Source organism: Apostichopus japonicus, chromosome 12, assembly GCF_037975245.1.
Source record: "Apostichopus japonicus isolate 1M-3 chromosome 12, ASM3797524v1, whole genome shotgun sequence".
In the NCBI taxonomy this organism is placed as follows: domain Eukaryota; kingdom Metazoa; phylum Echinodermata; class Holothuroidea; order Aspidochirotida; family Stichopodidae; genus Apostichopus; species Apostichopus japonicus.
In genome coordinates this window covers 5,792,790-5,801,750 of record NC_092572.1, presented here as the reverse complement: position 1 = coordinate 5,801,750, position 8,961 = coordinate 5,792,790, and the positions used below count along the sequence as shown (strand labels likewise).

Here is an 8,961-nt window from a genome sequence, read left to right as displayed (position 1 = left end):
GAACACACCTTTGCAAGACAATAAGAACAGACACAGACATACATGTAAGGATACCTTTACCTATAGGAGTAGGATTGTGAGTGAACACAAACTCATCATCACAGAAATGCTGAAGCAGTTCCATAGAATGCAATACATTCCTGAGTTGGTAATTAATTACACTTGAATAACACTGCATCGTTTAATGAGTATCAGCATAAATGAATAATGCAGTAATATTTTTAATGAGGAGTTGGCTTGAATTAGCAACCAGTATTTAAGAGTTACTTAAATGGCTATTTTAAGTAGTAAAACTAACATTTGCATTAATGTATTTTTTTTAAATAAAACTAGTTTTGTAAACAGTACTCATATTCCATTATAAATCAGTAACTAAGTTGTAAATTGCTCAGACTACACGGCCAATGCCCTAATAACCAAAACCATATTACCAAATATCCCAATGAACCATATAACGGTAAATGTAAGTAAACTGTATTTTCTAGATAGCAGTTTGAAGTAGGAAATACTTGGCAATGCTATTATTGTTATTGCTATTAATGGTCTATCAAGCCAGACACTGCTTGTTCAGCCGTCTATTAGAATTCAATGAGCACAATGCAGGTCAACTGAATGCCAATTGGCCTCTGCTTATAAACCCATTGGTCATGGTCGAAAAAGTGTGGTTCACTTACATCCGGTAAATGATAAATGCAGCGACTGTCCCTGGAGCAGGATGGGATCAGCTACCCCTCACCTCAATATAACTAGTTCACAAGTCTAGATTTGCTAGTGCACATGACGGCTAAGACAGGATAGAAGTCTCTCCTGATACTTGTTAGGTAGACCTATGACTATGACCTGTGACTACATTTATCGTGTTCATTCTCAAAATTCCCTGTCTAAATTTGATGCCTACTTTATGAAGCGTGTTCAACAGCTGTGGCTTTGTTTATCGACTATTTTGATGAGTGTGACAGTAAGTATAATAATTTTTGTCAAGTATTTTGGGGTAATAAGTGTGATGTATTGCATTAATGTGATAATTCAGGGAATAATGCCTGCATTCAAAAGAAACAGTGTTTTAAGCATTTGGAATGTTTAGATGCAAACTTTCAATAGCCATTTTGAGAGGAGCTGTTACAGTTGCGGGAGATGGATGGAAATCTCCCAGCATGTGATGGGGAAAGTAGCTTATTTAATAGTCCATACCATTGTCCTATTAGACAAAATATGGGATGTTCTATTATTTGTATAGTGTTCCTTTTCATTTTTAGAAGACATCTGCGCTATAACTGCTCTTATTTACATGTTGCACAAATCGATAAATATAGATATGCCCCGTTATGGGAAGCTGTCAAGAAGTAGAACTAGAGCAGTCCTATACTTACGTACGGAATTATCTGTAAGATGAATAATGAATAAATGATTTGTTTACAAATTATTGTTAGAGGGCAACTGAATAAACATGCAAATAGTGATGCTTTCATCACACTGGTAATTGTACTAAATATAACCAACCTACCTATAGTGCTGATATCTTCCCCCATTAAGTAATGATAGATAGTCTGCAATCACATCTTTCCAATTGTGTATTTCTTCCTAGAAATGTTGTGTAATGTACAGTGTGTCCTCCAGTACATGCACAATAGGACTAAAAAAAAAAACACTGGTGTATATGTGAATGAAGGCCTGTTTTTTTATCTGATTTATATTTAAATATTTAGATTTACAAAACAAACTTAATTTTGAAAATAAAGTACAGAACATTTGAAAGTGTCATTAAAGGCTTACTGTGAGCAAAACAAATGGTGATTTGGTTCCTTGAACGCAAAATTGTACCTAAAGACATACATCATGGTTTATTTTTAACAATCTTGTCAGCACTGACACCCCATCACAATCCATATTTAGTTTGAGAAATGTATGCTGACAGATTTCTCTCTTGCTACTAAACTTACTGATATATAGCCTATAAAACGGTGCGAAAAACTTTGGCGAAAACATGCTACAAAGCACCAATATGGTTAATGTCTTGTGAGTAAATGATTTAGTGAATGAAATATTCATGGAGACCTTTTTAATAATTACTTCAAAGAAAAACATACGACATTATTTTTGTGAAAGAAGGGTTCTAATGCAATATAACGTAATATTTGCTTTAATTCTTGCAAAGTTGACATCATGGTCACCTGCTCACCCCATCACTAATTGTTTAAGCTTTCGCAATCAAGAAAGTGCCACCAATAATAGTTTTGGTTTATCCCTCGCTCATTATTATCATTATTGATAGTTTTTAAACTAGTCAATGTTTCTTTGCAGGATATATTGTAATTTTGGTGACATAAGCTAGCTCTGCCTTCATTTGCCAAGCATATGTATTTTTCATTATTTTTTCCTAGGAACATAGAAATAATGCATCATTTGTTTCTGAGTTTCAAGTTAAGGAGTCCCACGACAAGATTGAGGTATCCATATCAGGGGTCCTAAATAATTAGGTTCATTTCAAATACACGTATGGGTTAAGCTAACTACCTTTACATTTATATAATAATATTCCTTTAAATTGATTTCATATCCTTACTCAACAAGCTGCATCCCGGGAAGTAATGTCCAGTGTCAACTTGCACATGATTTGTACATTGAGTGAACAAGATTTGAGGGTTCCGATCCTGTGTGCCCATTTGCTCAAGAACTCTGTTGTCTTTAGATGCGTAGTAACTAATGCTATTGTAGTTAAAAAGCACACACAACTTTGGACTTTTGTGTTCTAGTTTTGTGGTATTAAACTTTCTATGCAGTAAAATCAATAATTACAGATATTTAATTATGTACTAACATGTTAGCAATGTCTGCGCATATTTCTTGTTTGTTTTATCTTTATTAAGGGAATCCCAGAGTAAGACACATTTATCAAGTCCTTGATAGCCTGATGCTGATGTTATATATGAACCGACGGTGCATGTAGGCTACTTGTTAACACCGTTTAAACTTATTTCCAGCTCTGAGATGTTAATCTATTTAGTTACAGAGATAAAAAGCAGAAAGATAAAAGAAATGCACAAGCTGGTACTGGAATGTACATGGATCATAGAAATTATATAATTATATAAAAGTCAATTTATAACTGCAAACATTAGCCCACACCTACCTCTAAAACGGAAAACAAATATATATATATGTAGAAGCAAACTCCACCAATATGGGACAAACTTAATACTCTGTATTATCTGAAGCCAAAGGTTAGACTGTCTAACATGTTATACCAGTAAGATATGTACAATTATTATTTCTAAAGTAGATAGCTCACTGATGTTGAAATAATCATTTGTCTACAACCAACATGATTAACATTGATCATTACAGGAATACAATTAAGATCATAATAATGAGAAACCATTATGCACCTTGCAGTATATTCCCCTGCATTAATCGATCTTTGAATGCTGTCTTTGATGGTAAATGTATCGACGAATTCCAGCACTTAGCCAACACGGGGGATCAATCAAGAATTGACTGTTTATAAGATTGAAAGTATAGCTATGATGTGTAATAATTCACTCTTAAAGACCCACTGTTCAGTATAATATCAATATCATAGACTGGAAAGTATTCAGTCTAATTTTGACTGGTGCTGAAATAATCCAGTCAAAACTGCTGACTGTTCAGTCTAACATCCTTTATTTCAGTCTATTAGACCGCAAAGTATTTAGTTTAGTTTAGTAAAAAAAGGATCAGGAGGGACACTTAAGTCCCCAACGAGGACCATATTAAGAGAGAAAAAAAAAACTGAAGACACAAACACTCAGACCCGATTACAATGCTTAAAGTGCTTGTCCAAAGCATTATTGAGTGCATTTGAACATGGGCTCTAGATACCTGCGCTATATAAATAACAGTTATGATGATGATGATGATGATGATGATGATGATGATGATGATGATGATGATGATGATGATGATGATGATGATGATGATGATGATGATGATGATGATGATGATGATGATGATGATGATGATGATGATGATGATGATGATGATGATGATGATGATGATGATGATGATGATGATGATGATGATGATGATGATGATGATGATGATGATGATGATGATGATGATGATTATTATTATTAAAACTATTGACACTACTTGCAAGTACAAATTTTTCAAGCAACACGTTCCACTCATTTACGACCCTATCAGAAAAAAAATGTTATGCCGAATATTAGTCATACTATGTGACTTTTGGAGTTTAAGACAATCACGTCTGGAAAAAGTCGGTAACCTCCTAAGCTCCAGTGTGGTGAGATTCAACAGTTGTAACCGCCTATAACATGGAAAACTCTTTAAGGAACTAATCATCCTTGTAGCCCTCCTCTGGAACTTTTCAAGTACTTCCTTATCCTTATCAAAATATGGGTTCCAAGCCTGCACCGTATATTCCAGATGAGGCCTTACCAACTGCTTATAAAGCATAACTATGATGTCCTCTTTCAGAAAACTGAAGTTCATCTTGATCATAACTAAAATCCTATTACTACTTTTAGCAGCTTCAAGACAATGTTTAGAAGGTTGCAGAGATGAGTCAATGTAAATACCTTGGTCTCCTTCAACAGATACCTCCTGTAACTCCACACCGTTAAGATTGTATGTAAACCTTAGGTCACTATACCATTGTGCATTACCTTGCATTTTTCAATATTAAAAAGCATTTGCCACCCCTGGCACCAGGAAAAAACCTTATCCAAATCCGTTTGAATCTTCTCAGAATCGCTTTTGGAAGAGACCTCAGAATACAATTTGGGGTCATCAGCAAACATCTTAGCTGTACACAAAATAATTCAGTCGACATCATTTATATAGGCAACGAACAACAAGGGACCCAAAACAGACCCTTGTGGAACCCCACTAGTAACGTCCTGCCAAGAAGAAGCACAACCGTTAATTATCACCCCCAGTTTCTTCATTACCAAGCCATTTCTCGATCCAAGACAGTAAATTCCCATTGACACCCATACTCTTCAGCCTGAGTAGAAGACGCTGGTGGGGAACCTTATCAAAGGCCTTCTGGAAATCCAGGAACACAACATCTACAGACTTCTGCCTATTTAGTGACCTTTTTACATCTTCCATAAACTCAATGATATTAGTGAGACAAGACCTTTTTTGACAAAAGCCATGTTGAGACTCTCTGATCAAAGACTGACTGCTGAAGTGACAGACCATGGACTTTTTAACAATAAACTCCATGACCTTACAAACAAGACTAGTGAGACTAACGGACCTATAATGACAGGACTTAGATTTATCCCCCTCTTGAAAATTGGGTTAATATTAGCACATATCCAGTCCTTAGGAACATAGCCTTCATTCATAAATTTACTAAAAGCTAATGAGAGTGGAACGCAGAACTGGTGTGCAAATGTCTTCAACAAATACGGATGGATTGCATCCGGTTCAGAAGCTTTAGAAACATTTAGACGAAGCAGCTCCTTTAAGACAACCTCATCCGAGAATAATACCGTATCCAGTTTAGGCCTATCACTGCCCCACTGAAAATCTGGAATACTACTCATATCTTCCCTTGTAAAAACCGACACAAAATAGCTGTTCAAAAGATCTGCAAGATCCTGACTATCAGAAACTATATTATCAGCCTGTGGTGCCCTAAGAGAAACAATTGCATCTTTAACTTTCTGCTTTGACCTGACAAAAGAAAAGAAGGCCTTTGGGTTATCCTTAATTTTTAGAGCAATGTTATTTTCGAAATTCAATTTTGCATCAGAGACTAAGCATTCTACCTTCAGCCGATGAATTTTAAACTTGGCCAAAAGAGAATCAGATTTAGTCCTCCTAAATAACTTCCACATTCTACGTTTTTGCCTAATTGCACATCTAACTTTCTTATTCATCCAGTGTGGCATACTACTTTTACGACGGCGATTCTTCCACTGAACATGATTTTCCATAACAGAATTTGCGACTTTGCAAACAACATCAAAAGCTAGTATATCATGATCACTAGTTCCTAGTTTTCCTAGACCCGTCAAATCAACGACATTGCTTGGATTAGAACTCAAAACAAGATCCAGGATGTTATCCCCCCCCCCCCAGTGGGGAAAGTAACATTTTGATGTAAAAAACAATCTTGTACAACATCTAGAAAGTAACTACCCTTCCTACTACTGGAACCATCTATCCACTTAATGTCAGGAAAATTAAAGTCGCCCATTATAACAACATCACCTTTAGCAGCCTTTTTAATTGAATCAAACAGCAGAAAATAGTTTTCATCGCTGCTGTTAGAAGATCGGTAAACAACACCAATAGTGATAACATCACTGGACCTCTTGGAGTTGTCTGTGGACAACTCGCACCAGACAGAATTTACAAAAGACCCTTTTCAGTTGATTTTACTGGAATTTCAGTCTTTCTTTTGAAGAGAGTATTGATTGCATATATTGGGTAACTATGTTATGCTTTTTTTTACGTTATGCTTATAAAACTGTAGACGTAAACATTTCCGTGATTTCTTTCCAGTTAAATAATACAGTTTTTGACAAATACTGATAGTATATTAATGACTGCTTACTTTATCTATCATATAAAAACAAACATCTCACTTACTCGAAGATTTAACTTGCCTCTTATGTTTTTATGTAATAACAATAATGGATTGATTTACAATGAGTTATCAAACTCTTTAATTTTTATTTGGGACTCTTTAAAGTTGTACTCTTCAGCAGAAAAAAAGGAAAAAAGAGCTAAACTACAACATGTGGGTTAAAAGGAAAATAAATACGAAACACCACTATTACTTTCAAATACAAGTTTTGAAAGCCGTTAATAGTTAAAACAAGCAACCACGTTAATAGTTAAAACAAGCAACCACGACAATGTTACATGTAAATTTTATAAGAAAGTGATAACTTCCATTTCCTGACATTTTTATTGGACAATGAATAAAGGAAAGTTAATTAGTTGATCGCGCTAGTAGTAGCAAACAATAACTATATGCAAAGACAGCTATGATTTTCACACAGTTATTAAATGCAAATTGTTTTCTATAAAATACGTCTGTAGTAAATATAGCATAATACCGTGATTCAGTGATAACAATTGAACAAAGGAGAATAACGTCACAATAAACAACTCAATGAGAAATAACCCTTACAACAGGAAAGTTATCGTTTATTTAATGTTCTTTTTATCTTAATCTTCAAGTCAAGTAACGCTTTGCTGAATGGTGTTACCAGTTCAAATATCAGCCATGTTAGCACGTCAGTGTTGGCAGTTAACATATGTCCCATGATAAGTTTACCCTCGAGACCACATTTGCATGGCAAAGACGTTTTATAAGAAATTTCAGTTTGAAAATATCTAGGAGGGCAAAGGCTTTCTGGCTTGATGCCTAGAAAAGTCTTTAATAACGTAATCAAACGTACTTTATACAACCGGGTGGATTTGTGTACATCCCTGATTCATGTAATATTTGAGGTTGATAAATGTAACCTTAAGACTAACCTGTACATGTATACTGTTTTAACTATGACATTCTTCAACAGTTAGACAATGTATTTATTCAAAAGGAAATATTCCCTGATAATCCTAAAAATCTGTTCGAAGGCCTTTACCTCATCACCAAGAATGTTCCAATGTAAACATATAAGTATTATTGTGTACAAGGAATAATTGGCAAATATTATAATATAGAAGTGACTCAAATGCACAGGCAAAGCGCAACATATGTATGTAAACTTTAAATGATTATAAATAAAGGTCTTACATTACTAGTGCCGCTCAAACCTTGACTCGAGTACATTCTTGCCGTACTTGTGACTAGTTTTTACCCGTATTTGTACTCAATACATGTATAAATCATCTCAGTAATCATCACATAATCATGACTTGGTATCCGTTTTCGTTGTCGAAAAATGAAAGAAAATGTTTGGAAATAATACTGCTCTTACTGTGTAAACGGGCTCATGTGATGTAAACACCGGAGACTAACAACAGTTACAAGCATATAACATCAATACATTTAACCAACCAGGATTATGCCTTACCCCAAAACAATCAGATAAAACGCAGCATGATAAACCAGCGAAATATTATTTCACACGTACCTCTTCTACAATGTGCACTTTGTTTAACATATGAGCAAAAATATGAAATAGGGATGGCATTAACAACACTAGATAATATATGATATTTACTTGATGTGATGTGCATACTTAATTTTATGTGACATATAAGCTATCTCCATATTAAAGACCACTGTGTCCTATGCAGATATATGTAAGGTATACACCAGCTTCTACATCATTGCTTTGTACTGTGGTAGTTGTTTAACCCCCTATAAGATGATCAGTTCCATTGAAGTAACTAAACACTATCCCATTGTCTGAGGGTAATTCTCCATCGGTTGGGATAGCACAACAATAGCATTTTCATGAAGCTAATTCGCATTCCTTGTCAAATGGATTGACCAGGGCGTATGTTGGGTGGTGCTGTCCAAAAAATCGAATGGAAATCACACTTTCAAGTTAAACGATAGTCTAAGGAACTGGAAGACACACCCTTTAATTAAAAAAAAATTCTTCCTTTGTTGGAAATGTTTCATCAGATGGAATCAATTTGTATTTGGAGGTTCAAATCGTTAAAGTAAGTCCAGTTTTGAACAGCGCATGCAATGATATTAAACGGTCATTTTGTGAATCATGGTGTTGAGGATTAACTTATCGTTTGACCGAATCATAGCTTGCATATATCAACTACCATTAACAATCACATTGCAATATTCCAGAGTATGTATGTAATTGATGTCGGCGGAACCAAAGCAGCCCCCATGACTTATGATTTTATAAATTCAAAGGGTAGACTGCTTTTTACGTGATCCGTCAAGGGGAATACAAAACATCACGGTCTAGAATGCATTGAAAGACACATCGTACCCGCACAGTAACTAAACTTATGAGCAAC

The 8,961-nt window shown here is 35.0% G+C and overlaps 1 protein-coding gene across 7 annotated transcripts in view; it reads right to left on the bottom strand.

Moving 5' to 3' along the window:
- Window positions 1–8,961, bottom strand: part of LOC139977545 (uncharacterized) — a 270,650-nt gene that overhangs the window by 177,974 nt on the left and 83,715 nt on the right. The gene's annotated exons all lie outside the window — the stretch shown is intronic.